The sequence below is a fragment of the Corvus moneduloides genome, chromosome 4 (assembly GCF_009650955.1).
Source record: "Corvus moneduloides isolate bCorMon1 chromosome 4, bCorMon1.pri, whole genome shotgun sequence".
NCBI lineage: Eukaryota > Metazoa > Chordata > Aves > Passeriformes > Corvidae > Corvus > Corvus moneduloides.
This window is the reverse complement of record NC_045479.1, coordinates 8708479-8723403: the sequence shown is the minus strand read 5'-3', so window position 1 is coordinate 8723403 and position 14925 is coordinate 8708479. Positions and strand designations below refer to the sequence as shown.

The 14925-nt window shown below is 41.5% G+C and overlaps 1 long non-coding RNA gene across 7 annotated transcripts in view; it reads right to left on the bottom strand.

Annotated features, from left to right (window-relative positions):
- Window positions 1-14925, bottom strand: part of LOC116442889 — a 121441-nt gene that overhangs the window by 74010 nt on the left and 32506 nt on the right. For 6 of the 7 annotated variants that reach the window (XR_004239683.1, XR_004239684.1, XR_004239682.1 and 3 more), the window contains 2 exons: window positions 10344-10512; window positions 5379-5558 (listed from right to left, as the gene is read on the bottom strand). This is a non-coding gene — a long non-coding RNA (uncharacterized LOC116442889). Of the gene's footprint in view, window positions 1-5378; window positions 5559-8472; window positions 8680-10343; window positions 10513-14925 lie in introns of all 7 variants that reach the window. The other variant, XR_004239681.1, reaches the window with a different exon arrangement.

Below are 14925 nucleotides of genomic sequence, written 5' to 3'. Positions count from 1 at the left end.
CATGTACCCAAGCTTGCTTTGTTTCAGAAATGAGCTGCAACGCAGACAAGGGAATGGCATTTGTAACAGCTACAACTGTCTGCCATCCCCAGGCAGGAAACCTCCTGCTAAACTTCAGAGGCACCACCATTTTTAATTCCTTGCCAACACATACACTTGTCACAACTGTTGGGATGCCAACCATTTCATGACAGAATCCAAACAGCAAGAATTTTTAATCCAGGGAACACTCAGAGAAAGTTATGTCAGTCCCTGTGCCTCATTCCAGTCTGAGAATAATACATGGCACAGCCATTACAATTATATCTACATACGCTTAAAATTATTTAGTCTTTCATGCCATTTTTAATGATTGTTTATTGTAGCCAGTCTACATCTGAATTTTGAGGGTACACTATTTCCTTGTCCAATAATACTGAAATTAAAAAAAAAAAGAAGGAGCAGAGAGGTCAGGTAATTGCTCGAACCCAGATTGTACAAAACCAGTTTTATAGATGCATGACCTGATTACATCAACCATCTCAGGAGCCCTAAACTTGCCTGTGATTTGAGAAGCTCTTCCAAAGAGAGTTGAGTGGTCACATGGTATTGATTAATCATGTCAGGCTGCTAAACCATATCTAGAAATGGGAGAAAGATACACTGCACTTTCATTAAACTACTATGCTATAAGCAGTATTTGTAGTAGTGCTGCATGAACCTATGAATTTAGGGCAGTCTGTGTGCCTGTGACCAGCAGCTCCACATTTACACTCTAAACAACATGTCCTTAAAACTTACTTTTCAACAACAGTGTGCACTCTGGAGTTTTCACAGAGCAGAAGCAGTTCCCTCCCACAAAAAAATATACATAAATTTAAAAACCTTCAACAAAATATAAGAATCCTATCCTGAGCATCACATGCCTAGGTTTAATGAAATACCAGATATACCTGCAAAAGGGCTCCACTCCCTTCCTTTAACATTCCACCTTATCCTATTCTGCTACCCATCTCAAGTGTTGCTACAATCCCCTGACAGACACATTGGGCTGGAAGTGCCTGAAGTCTTTGAAAATGTGAGACAAGGAAGACAATGACCTCAGAACTGGTGGGGTTTTACTCAGCATCTGGACTGGGTTTCTTAAAAGCTGATGCTCCTCATCTCAGGCCACCTGAAGACAGAGAAGTGACAGGAAAACGGGGAATGGCTTCACACTGACAGAGGGCAGGGTTAGATGGGATATTGGGAAGAAATTCTTCCCTGTGAGGGTGGGGAGGCCCTGGCACAGATTGCCCAGAGAAGCTGTGGCTGCCCCTGGACCCCTGGAAGTGTCCAAGGCCAGGTTGAATGGGGCTTGGAGCATCCTGGGATAGCAGAAGGTGTCTGTGGCAGGAGGTAGAACTGGATGGGCTTTAAGGTCCCTTCCAACCCAACCCACTCCATGGTTCTGTGATTCTGTGGTTCAATGTAAAGAAAAAATTAAAGACTGACCAGAGGTGTCCTGAATTGTCCTGTTAAAAGCAGCACATCTCTTCCCAGCCAGTTTAACAGGCACTGGTTCCAGTCCCAAGCAATGTGGGTGTGTGGGTCATCTCCTGGGACTTCAACCTGCTGGCCATGGGACACCCAGGAGTGGGCACTCACCATACCTGATGAGGATACTGGCACTCCCAGAAACCTCCCTTCCATCCAGAGCAGGCTTGTAAAGTAGGTGGGGAAACCCACCCATGTCATTTTATCACCTACAGAGAAATGATGCTTCTGGGTGCTTCAAATACAGGAATACCAACTTATTTGACGACTATTTTTCTCATGTTTTGCTTTACCTGAGTATGGAGCTTCCAGGGATAAGAATTCACATATGCTAATTATTTTTTTATTAAAAAATTTGGTTTAACTGACTACTAATACAAGCAAGTTACTGGATGTGGCAAAATAATGTTATGAGACTATGAAAGTACTCGGTAACCTGTTTGGTAATTCAAAAAAACATGATATTTAAGAAAAATAAAGAACATGACTTATACCAAAATCTTCAAGAAAGATCATGACTTACCCCAAATACTCTAAATTAACATTACTGCTGTTCTACCTTTCTCCTGGTTACCCAGAGGGTTTAAGCATCCTCTTATGCTATTTCTTGCAAGATCCTTTTGTTCCTTAAAATCTTAAAATAAAATGTCTTTTTTTCCAATGTTTGATGGAGCTTTTTCTCACAGGACCTCCTGCACAGGAATCCTGTACAGAGACAAAGAGCCACATAATGAAAACCACTGCTGTGTTTAACTAAAGCTGTTGGCGCTTTTTAAAACCCATGAGAAACAGCACTGAATTCTAAGGAACATACACTCATCTCGTGATCATTTTTCAGCTGGAGATTGAATCAGCCAGCTGACTGTACAAATGAAGATTTTCTTTAGAGAAGAAAAAGGTTATAGTTAAAGCACAAAGTTCTCAGAATTTAAAAGATGCCAAAGGAAAGGCTGCCCTCTGCTCAGGAAAAGGGAATTGTTATGACTGAACTTGCCTATGACAGCAAGTCTGAATAATATACTCAACACTGAAAGTTCTCCCCAAATATTTTAAGATTGGCAATATTCTAAGGAACAGATAACAATGACAGTAAGAGGCAGCCAGGCTCTCCCACAATTAACTTCCCTGGTTTTACTACTCTCATTTCAGTTGCAGAAAGTCAATACCTTTACAATTATCTAACTTTAGGTTATGTATTAATCTTTATGTTACATACTGTATTTCTACCCCAGCACATTCCTTCTCTGGGGAAAAAAAAGAAAAGAAAAAAGGATTATCAGTCATTTCCTGTGGGCTGGAAAGAAATCCAGCTTGAAAGGCTCGCAAGAGCAATTTAATATTGGAGCAACTGCACTGTCCATTCTCTGTATTCACTGCTCACCAGCTGAGTGAAGATCACTTGTGTACAAGGGCATCTGCTTTTCACAGGTGGGTCTGGCAAGCCCAAATTATTCAATTTCTTGCCAAATTACAAAGAAAACTGCAGCTGAGAGAAAAAGAAAACCCCCCACAACCAAACCTCTTTTTCACCTGAACACATCCAAATTAACTTTCAAGCAATTTAACAAGTGTGGGGTCAGCATTTTCCCTCAGCTATTATTTATTGTACACACTGATGATGTTCCAACTACAAATTTATTTTAATTAACTATTTGTGACAATATCATTGGGCATTACCTGATTTTATTGTTAACTGGGTTTCTTCCTCAAAAAATGAACTTCAGCCTACTGAGACTTTAACCTTACCAAGACTTCATACATTAGAGTTCTTGGAATAGACCACTTCCTTAAAAATACATGAGGACCAAGTTTTAGAAGATTTTAATTTAGTTTCTGATCTTGCAATTTATTCTGAGGTCCAGTCCTAAAGAGATACATGTATTACTAGACATAGATACATCAGAGGTAGCAATAATAACTCACTGTTTTCTTCATAAGAACAACCACCTCTTAACCAGACTGATATTTTTTCTTTTTCTCCGTTTTTAAAAAGAAGATTCTTATGAGCTATTTGTGTTTTAAATTCAGTGTAAAATATATGAACACACAAATCTCAGCTTTTTAACACCGTTGGCACTAACTAAAGACATAAACCAAGACAAAAATCAGCAAACTGGTAACATTTCCTCAATAGAAGTCATCCCTCTAGAAAATTATTTAAGGCCTCAAAACTCCTGACCCCCAAGTACCTTTTCATCAGATACACAGCTCCAAACTGGAGTCCCCAGGTTTTGCAGAGATAAATGGGCTTCACAGCCAATAAACACAAGCTGGTTTGGACCAAGCTGTAAGAGGAATCAAATCATAGATTCCTAGGGCCCTTAGAGAAACTGTGTTGTGGCAACTCTCACACACCAGTGGCCCCCCCAGACTGGCATTTCAGCTCATCTCAACTGCCTCAGAGCTGACATAAAAGATATACAACCCCTGAAGTTAAAAGGTCTGCTACATACAGGGCTCTGCCCTCAGACACGGGCAATCCAAACCACTTTACACATTTATACACGTGTATCCATCAACACACAGGTTTCCTATGCAAAACAAAATAATATCATTCTGTGCCAGGATTCCTGGGCAGCTTTTCCATGTGCTTGATGTAATCCACAGTCGGGCCACGCAGGCTCCAGATCAGCACGATGGATTCCTCAGCCAAATGGTAATTTACAGTAGTCATTTCCAGAAATAGGACACTGATGTAATGGTTACACAAGTCTTTGCCTGTGTTCATTAATACCTCTGGTGTTCTGGGGTGCACAGTGTGGTACTTGTGTCCAGCTATCGTTCTTATCTACAGCATTTGGAGTGATAGCAAAGAGAGAAAATAGACATGCTTTGCCTTATTGCAGAGGCACAGATGATAGGAGGATAGGGGATAACCAGATTCATTAAATAAACAAATGAATCTGCATGCTGTTGATTCCCCCACACTTACTACTGTGCATTTTACCACAAATATTCTCTTTGATGCTCACAAAATAGATGAGCTACAAAGGCTGCAAGAATGCTTATGCCCATTACCGTCTTAATTATAAATTTGTCTGTCTACAAACAAATGAAAAATAATTGTTTGTAGGCCCAGACCAAACTCCTAAGGCTTTAAAGTGAGCATTCCATTGTTTGTCATTTGTCATAAGCAGCATTTTATATTGCCCTGAATGTGAACACCTGCAACATTAACAACTGTGCCCAACATGCATTTAGAAAACAAGGTTTCTGGAATGTGTTTTAGTTATATATACGACCTGAAACAAGCTGGAGAAAAAACGTCATGTGGAAGAGAACATACTGATAGCCTCTGGAAAATGCTCTTTATACAAAATCCTCTGACTACAGTCACAGAGAAGGGATCCTGATGACACCCCAGCTGCCTGCACTACATTGACAGAGAAATAAGGAAATACACTGGAAGAATTTAATTCAGGAGCTAAGAAAGACAAAATACATTGTCCTAGTCAGTCGTTCCTACTTTCCCTGCTTACACTAACACTTATTTTTCATAGTTAAACACTTCTGTACTTGGACACATATTTTCAAAAGAATAAAGAAAACATAACACATCCTTTTATTTTTTAATACTAAGCAATTTCTTTCTATATAGGTAGAAAGAAATCTATATAGATTTCTTTTCTATATAGATATACATTTTTATATATTTAATTCTGGTAGTAATCTTGGGCTTATTGTTCTTTTTGCTTTGATTATTTAAACAAATATTGCATTGAAATTTTTTAACAATGCCACTGCTCCTATAGACAGCGGTCAATGCACAAACAGGATCCTCTCTGCCCTAGAATTATACCTTCACACTTTGCACCAGCTTCTACTTTGCAACTAAGTTGTTTGTTCTTTTTTTTTAATCTTACCTTAAGTTTCAGAAGACCTGCAGGAGTCCTGCAGACAATGGGATGGAAAACTTTTGCTTGGTGACCTTCATCATGCATTTTGAATGACAATTCAGATGAGTAAGAGCTTTTCCAGCGTTAAAATAATTTCTGCTGTAAATTTCACACTCCTGACAGGTTGACTACATCCAGACCGATACACTGCAAAAAATAATAAAAATAACAATTTTCACCACCCAGAAATGGGCAAATACGTATCAACTGAAGCAGTAAATATCTGTAAGGGTTTTCTTCTCCCTCTTTTATAACTCTGGGGCAGGATATCAATATTAGCTGTAAGAGAAAGGCTGCCTGCACACTGCATTTAGATCTTGAACACACAAAGAGGTACATAGACCAGGGAGAGTATACAAGTCAGAGTTTTGCAAAAACATCCATTTTTTTAAACTGGGTCCTATGTCGGAGTTGTAGACAGGGAAGAACAAGACATTTTTTGCACGCACATTTTAAGTTCGCAGGGGCAGTGATTCTCAAACAATCCCCCAGACAACGACTTTGTTCTTCTTGTGTCCTTCTCAACCTGCTGCTCGATGCTTCCCTCTCTCAGTCCATGAGCTTCACGATGGCACTGCGCAGAGCGGCGCTCTTTGTCAGGACACTGCACTGTGCCACCAGGAAAAACAGCAGCTCTCCAACCGCTCCCTACACAGGCTGTGGAAGCAGAGCATTGCCCGCACTGGGAAACGGGACAGAAGCAGTGCTTTGAGCTGCACACCGCCTGCATTTCAGCACTGCGGGAAGGACCCGCAGCTGCTCTTTGGCTTACACGTCACATAGCCTGTAAAATAACAGCAAAGCTGGCCCCGTGAACTGGCCAGTGCAGGGGTGACATCATGGCCTCTCAAGCATCTTGTGGACTATTTATCACCAAGTTTTTCTAGCAGGCAGAATAACCATGGTACAGGCAGAGGTGGCACCTCACTTGGTAATTGCACGGGTTGTAAACTCACACTGGAGACTTCCTAAGGACAACTGTGTCCTGTGTCCAGGAAGCCAGAGGTGGAATTGACATTGCAAGCTTAAATCTAAGATAAAACTCATCAGTGGCTGCAGAATTAACATTGTCTCTCAGCAGCCAAGGGCCTCCTCCACACAGCTCAGCTCGGCACAAGCCCGTCCTGCATCCAGTGCTCCATGAGGGACCCGTTGTGGATGTGCCAGACTGGCCCTGGGTGAGCCGCACCTCACAGAAGCAGGAATTCCTCCTGCCCTGCTCACACAATGCTTGCAGACACCTCAAAGACTCCTTGAGCAGTATTTGAGCAGCTTGACAATTCCATCTTCAGTAGTTTTTACAGTGCAAGTTTTACCTGTAAAAAATGCTTGTCCCAGACTGGATAAATACGTAAATAACCCCCCTCCGTATCTTTAATAAAATTAAATGTATTTTTGCATTTATATTTAATAAAACATATGAAATACTAAATGTACCTGTACCCGCGTACAATACACAAACTCACAACTTTCTATAGCAACACATATGCTGTTAGACTCGGTGAGCAATTTCTATAGGGGCAGGGGGATTAATTTCAATCCATACTTCTAAACACGTGTCTCAGAGCATTAATGTATACTTTAATTACTGTGCCAAGCAGATGAGCACATAATAGCAGCTATCATTTCAGAACTTCACAGACGTGGTTCACTACTTGAAAAAACCCCTCTTAGATGAACATTTGCTTTACAAAAGCAGCAGACTCTTGATCTTATCCATGTTGCTTAATTTTAAAATCAAATCACAATTTCATGATACTCAGTATTGTTCTTGAAGCCTTGTGTTTTGCAGTTATGCAATTACATGACACCTAACAATTTTTAAGACTAAGTATATCTCTAACCCTTGTGTTTTGCTTAAAACCTGTATCACAGCAGCTCAAAAACCACTCTGCTAAGAAACTCTACAGCGCTTTAACATCTTCTGGCATTTAAACTATGATATGATTTTTGAATCCAAACTAGTATTTTTCTGAATTAATACCTGAGATTAGTAACGCCACACTATTAACCCAGGAATCTGCTGTGAAGGCCAAGGCCAGCCAACAGCATCAGCTCCTGGCACTGCTTCCAGCTGATGGTCAACAAAAATACCCACACCCCTTAAGGGGGCTGGGCAAGAGCAGTATGACTCACAGGCAGCCACCCAGCCTGTCCTGATGGCAACATCCCATGGGACAGCATGGGTCAGCCCCACCACTGTCCCGAGAGGCTCCTGTGCCACTCCTCAGTCTGGTGAGCATTACTGCAGTGTAGGCAGAATGAGAAGGACCCCCACAATGGCCATTAGCCCTGTGAGAAGGGGCTAAGGGGCCTGAGGAGGCTTTGGCGACAGCCTCTCCGCACCCAAGGGGAGGCTAGGAGAAGCCAGAGCCAGGTTATTTGCAGTGGGATATGGTGGAAGAGCAAGGGACAACAGACAGAATTTGAAATATGAAAGGTTCAGGTTAGAAATAATGGAAAACCCTTCTGCTGTGAAGTCAGTCAAGCAGTGGAAGGGGCTGCAACAGAGAGGCTGTGCAGTCTCCATGCTTGGAGGCTTTCACGACCCAGCTGAATGAAACCTTGAGCCACTTGGTCTCAGAGCTGGCCAAGCTTTGAGCAGGAGGCTGGACTAGATGCCTCCCAAGGTCCTTCCATTCTGAAGGATGAGCCTATGACTGCCTTGTGCTGCCGACCGTTGCTGCCTAAGTGGAATGTTCTCATCTCTTCTCAAAAGATTCTCTTTGTTCTGTTCACTTCTTAGAGACCCTTACTCTTGACACCCTTCAGGCCCTGGAAAAGTGTCTTATCTGACACCAGCGGGATTTTTTTCCCTCTAAGAGCCAACAGCTTCAGACAATTGAACCCCTAAGTATTTTAGCAAATACTCTACAGTTCTCGGGTTGGTTTTGGACTTAATTGTTCCTATACAATGAGTAACAACACACACACAGCATTTAACATGCACAACAGAGGAGTGAAATACCTGTAAAAAAATTTTTCCTCATCATGAACAAAATCCAATTTAGTTTAGGACATTTTTCCCTTATCTTTTAAAACATACAACCCCATATCTCACCTTGACTGGGGTCAAAACAGCTGCTGAAACTGTTGGTATAAATGTATTTCCATTACTTTCCTCCCACACATGTTCTACATTTTCAGCTCCCAAAGCATACTGCAGAGATCAGGAACAGCCCTATGGCAGCTTCCATGCAGAACAGAAACCCAGAGCCCTCTGGCAGCCTGGCCCATGAAGCAGATTTCCACACATGGACCTGGAATGCTGAGCATAAACACCACCAATACAACCATACACAAGGGAACTAGGAAGAAGCAGTGTTGATCTACCTAGAACCCAAATTATCTGACATTTGAAAATGCTCCTTAGGCTCTTACATGAGGTCCTGGGGACATTTTGGTACACAGATGTTACTGCTCAAGTCTAAAAATAGGACAGAGGGAGCTCACTGAAAAAACTCTTACAAGCACACAGCTATAACAGGTGACCCCAAAGCAACTCTCACACACAGCACAAACCCACCATACTCATATTAGAAGACCACCTTCCTGAAGCAACTGCTTTAGTTCCTGGAATGCTTCTGCTTAATTTCTTTGTCTTGTCCAGCTGGGCCCTAACTCCATTTTGCCAATGTGTATAATTTTCCCTTAGAAAATATCAAATGGACAAATCAGGTTCCAACCTCTGGAATCAAGATATTACTGAGTTCCATAAGCTATTAAGGGGTTCCAAACTATGGCAAACAAATCCCTCAAGGCTCACGTAGAAAAAAATATAAAAACACAGGTCTAAGCTTGCCAGACTGTCTGCCTCTCACATTCACAGAAAACCGCCTCAGAAGAAAAAAAAATCTTTATTATGTATGAGGTACAGACCATCTGCGATGGGCTCTGAGAGCCAACTTAAAAGTGGGGGGGAGGAGAGTGTTCCCAACTGCATTCACAGTCAGTGAAGAGCTTGAGACTCAGCAGCTGTCTGTGAGCAGGGAAGAGGTGGTGGGTCAGGATGAATGAGGCTGCACAAGACCTGCCAGGGTCAAGGATGGAAAGGCACATTGTTACACACAAACTGTGTATAGAGGCCTATGGAGAACAGCAGCAAGAACCAAGAAAACCTGGTGGAGACAGTAAAATCATCCCATAAACAAGGTATTTTAGGAGTGCTGTTCCCCTGTCACTGAGGAAAAGTAAGGGATGATAATATTATTCCTGTGGTTGTAACACAGACCACTGAATGCCTCATGACATGGGAAGTAATAGCAGCAGCAGTAAACTGATAGCAGCAAAGAATATGGGAAGGCTTTCTTTTTCACGCTTTCTTTTAGAGAATTATACACATCTTTCCATATTAGTCTTCAAAATTTTCATAATTATTTTGACACCTCTTTTCACTACTCCAGTACACATATCTGTATTAGCCATTTACTATGCATACCATACAGCTCAATAATGTTTCATTTCTGAAAAGGAAAAAATAACTTTGTTTTTTTTAATTTTAACCACTGAAACTACAGTTACATTTAACCCTCCCCACTCAAAAAACCCCAAATCCCATGAGAACATTTTCTAACTAAACCCATGAGAACATTTTCTAATATCTAGCAGACTGCTATGCCTTTGTGTGTTTGCAGCTCAATAAACAGGATAGTTCCTTTGGCTGTAAACGACCTGTGACCAGGTAAATATGAGTAAACCTTTACAAGTGACTGTTGCTGATTCTGTCAGGAAGCAAATCTATTTACATCTCTACTCAAGCCAAAATCATCACAAGTATTTGTCCTGTTACATAAAACTTCGCTGGCTTTTAAAAACTACAAATTAAACCCTGCATTCATTGATATTGCTGGCTAAAACTCGGCTCATGCCTGTGGGGCCAGGTTGTCACCTGGAATGTGAGTGTGTATATGGGCTGATCCTGTAAGTACTTACCAGTGGTGGCGAATCTTGCCATCACACACCGAAGTCCCTTTTCCCAGCGGTCTGCTCCACCTGGCTGCTGGAGATGAAGGCTCTCCACGCTGAATCCACAGGCTCAGACCTCAGGCATGCTGCAGCAGCTCCACAGTGAGCGATGCCCTTCCAAGGGCCAGAGCTGGACCTGTGGGTTTGCAATGAGGCAGCTCAGGTGTCGGTTCTGCTGAGGAAGCACTAATCCCCAGGGAAAGGATGGGGTGGGGAGTTCGGGGCAGTTGCAACTCAAAGCAGCTTCCAGGAGGCTTGCCAGAGGTTGTCTGCCAGCACCCCAGCTTTGCTCCTGCACAGAGCCTGTGCATACCAGGGCCTCCAGTGACATCCGTGCCTGCACAGGCTGAGGCCTGGTTAAAACAGGCACTTTCCAAATGGGCACGAGGACATCGCTTTCACTTTGCTCAAGCACTACAAAGACCAGGAGAAACAGTGCAGGAGTCCTGTGCTTAAAGTTGCTCATTTATTTAAAATAAAGTCAATTTTGCATACACATGCCAATATCTGTAGAAAATTTACGTGACGTGCCCCTGCAACTCCATGCTGGTCTGCACACACAAAACATCAATTTGGATGAGCCCTTGCTATGAGAATGCCTTTTTACCCACCTATCTAGGAATACAGTTATGCCTAAGCAGGGAATTTTAAGTTGTTTCCCAGACTGTTCCTGAATCCAACTGCAACCTGTTTATTTTGACCTCAGTTCTTAGAAACTGTTGATGCCACGGTAGAAATATGCTGTGTGTTCCAACAGGCAACAAACAGTCCTAATGAGAGCACACTCCATCTGTGCTGCCAGCGCACACAGCCTCAGCCTATAGCTCGGATATGCTGGAGCTGAGCGCGCAGGGACGAGCTCGTGCTGCAAGGGATGTCCTGGCACAGCAGAGCTCCCCGAAACAGGCCTCTGGGAGAGTCCCGAGGCAGCCAGGGTAGGCACCAGCAGCACTTGAGTTCTCCCCTCCCTGTTCCAAGTTTGCAGAGTACAAGCTTTTATGTTTTTTAAAGGTTTCAAAACTATAAAGTAAAGAAAGCTGACTTAAAAACTGCCCAGTGCTTTCAAAAGGTAGGAGTTAAAGCGTGCAGAACATATGGCACTATTTACAGTCGGCTCACACACTGAATTCAAGGGAATTTTCCATCAACCTCGTACTCTGCAGAAGGTACATTACAGAAAAATACATGTGGGGATCCTTTAATTTCTCTTGCATCTTCTCTTATAAGATGCAGCTGGGGAGCAACACCCACTGGTATTGGTAGCATGAAACGGCGATCCTTTCCTGTTACTGAGTCTGGCACAAATTACCATGGATTTAGAGGCACTATACAAAAGACAGTGCTGATTTGTTTCTAAATTTGTATCTTGATTAAACTGTCAGGCTATAACACAAATGCAGAGCTCACCTAACTTCAAAATCCTACAACAATAAATTATCCAAGAAGTGCAGTACAATTTGAAAATGCTTATAAACAGATCAATACTACGCTTTATGTTTAGATTTTACATTTCGGTCATGCCAAATCAAATGGAATAGAAGCAGCATTTTATATTCAAACTGTAAACTCAGTGTGTTCCGAACAAAACTGTACGTGAGGAGAGACTGTGAAGCACAATTTTAAAAACCACCAAGCTGGCTGACAGAATAACAACTGCCTTATTATTTTCAAAATTATTTTTAATTTGTTGTGGTAGACAAAAAAGCAAATATAAAGGGCCAAAACACCTATTCTCAGGAACATGCATGCAAACTTTCATAGGTCAGATCAGTGTTTTTCAGCATTTACCCTTGTAAATAGAGCAGAATTTGGTCTCATCCATTAAAGCGAAGTCATTTACTTCAGAATAGTTTCAGTGATACTTAATATATTTTAACTATCCAGAATTTCAACATCCAGGATTAGTGCTGTAAACACACATAGGCACTGTGGTCTAATGAAAGAAAAAGTCAACATAAATACGGTGCAGCAAAAGTGAGATCAGCCATGCAGGACTTCCAAAAAGTAGCTTAGGAATTAAACTACTATTATTAAAGCTACTGTTATTGAACTGTGGCTGTTAGAACTTTCACCGTTTATCGAACCAGTCTGCATAATGCAAATATCATAAAACAGAATAGATCAGTTTTCCATCATGATTACAAGCCACTGCTGTTCCTAAAGCTTATGCTTTTTTAACCGATGTTCTTGTATGTTCGAACACAATTTTTCTACTTGCTTTTACATGGTACCCACGTAAGAAAAGAGCTATTCTAAATTAATTAATCAACACACACCTTTCCAGAGAGGGAATATATAATAAAAGTATTACATAGTGAAGTTCAGGCACATTTTTATACTCTCAGAAGAGACCAAATTGATCCTCCCCTCTCCCCACTTTCAAATGTGGAACTTGGCTGCTATGGGTTCTTTCCCACACAAATCAAGCCCTAGCTATTTTGAATTGAAACAATATGGGATGATTATTGTGGGAAATTTTTTACTGTTACTGTAATTTAAAACTTTCTGTACCCAATTTTGCATTTTCTATAAATCAAAAACCCATTTCACTTAGGGCTACAATTAAACAGAGGAAATCAAAGACTAACTTCTAAGCAAGTCTTACTATTAATCATAGGATGAACTAGTAGTATAACTACTTTTACTGCAGTTCCTTTCTGCCTGAGAACTACATTTTCATCTGAAGCTGCAGCTCTTTAGAGGAGACTGTGCCACAGATGAGACAAATTAAACAGAGGTACAGCGAATGGGAGAGCACCATGTGCTGTTGAAGATGAGCCTGCCCAGCAGTCCAGCACCAGGCACAGGGCTACTGCAGAGACAACTACTCGGGGTCTGATGCTGCCACTCCAGAAGCTACCATGCTTCTTCCTTCACCAGGAGTAGCCACGGAGTCACATCTGTTGCTTTACATATCTGAACTGAAATCAGCACCTTTCTCCTTTTAAAAGAAAAATTTACAAAAGCAGTGGATTTCAACACTGAAGTTCATATTGAAAACAGGACACACAAGCGCAAAATTAAAATCGGAGTACAAAATGAAACCGTGTGGAATATGGAAAAATAGGTCTTCTGGTTTTTTCAAACTGGAAATCAAATGATGTATTTTTATTTTCTAAAAAGAAAAAAATGCATCTTGATTGCTAGACAAAACAAAATACAATTTTTCAAATCAACAGAAACATGTTTCACCCAGCTGTCTTTATTTTTTTTTCTCTGTCTCTGTTTCTCAAAGAAAAATTTTTATGTCATTTCTTTTTTTCATATATTTTAGGGAGAGGTTTAATATCTCATGGTGTAATTCTTTGCAAAACTCCTACAGAGGTACAAGTCATACAAGTCACCACATTATTTGCAGCAGTACATCTACAATAAGAATAAGTGATACTAGTAACTTATTAATAAAATATATGCTCAAACCAAAAATTGGCTTCCAGTTAAATAGTCTGCAATGTGTATATTCCATGCTAAGGAGGAACCTTTTACCGATTGCAAAGTAAAATTCAAATGTATCTTGTAAAAAAATTCCACTTTTTAAAATCACACACAAAGAAAACAGCTGTGAGGAGTTTGAGGAGTTACTGGAAGGGCTTCTTACACAAAAGAAAACCTTCCCAACACTGACTTACTACTCTAATAATGTGACTCAACAAATCACGAATGGAAAAGGTTTCACCTCTGAGCAGAACTAGATTTCAAAAGTAAACGACTTACTGAGGCTATAAATTGAAACATTGTTTTACCATTGATTTTCTTCCTAACTAAGATCTCTCATGTACTTGCAACTCTCATTATCTCTGACAATGAACTCCTGGAGCAATTGGCACATCTATTTCTCAAAAAGTGCACTGAAACCGTATCAGTCTGGCTGTGGCAGCAGGAGCTCCCAAGCCTTTGCTTCAGGCTGCTGAAACCTGCTCATCCCTTTGAGCACACCTTTCACCAAGGAGAACAGGGAGCTCCCTTTGCCTTCCTCCAATCCGCGTATCAAAGGCAGGCACCGACCACACAGGAGGTGCACGAGCAAAACAATGCCTGCAAACACAGCTTTGCCTACCAGGAATGTTGGAAAGACTGGATGTGAATTGACCTAAAGGGTAAAGAAAGAAAGAGTGGGGAAAACCCAAAAAATCACAGAAGTTTGGAAGTCTTGTGCAAAGAGCATGAAAAAACCCAGAACACCCACTTCATGTAGATGGCTACAAACCCCGCCCAACTCAACAGTCCAGACTGGAACATCTGCACCTTCTCTTTTTCTTTTTAGGTTTATCATATTAATTTCTCCCATTTGATCTCAACTGATACTGCACACAAGGGAGGGTAGCCGCCTGCCCCAGCCAGCTTACACTCCCCTGGTGCTGAGGACATCCATATGCAGCTGGGCCTGGAAGTGGGAATTAGAGTCCAGGACCACCAGTTACCAAAAGCACTCCTGAGCCAGCTGGAGACACCGAAATAAACACCAGCACCACAACTTAGGGGCCCAGCAGCACTCACATGAAGATTTTCAGAGCCATTAATAATCAGACTATAAAGCGGCCAAACTGGG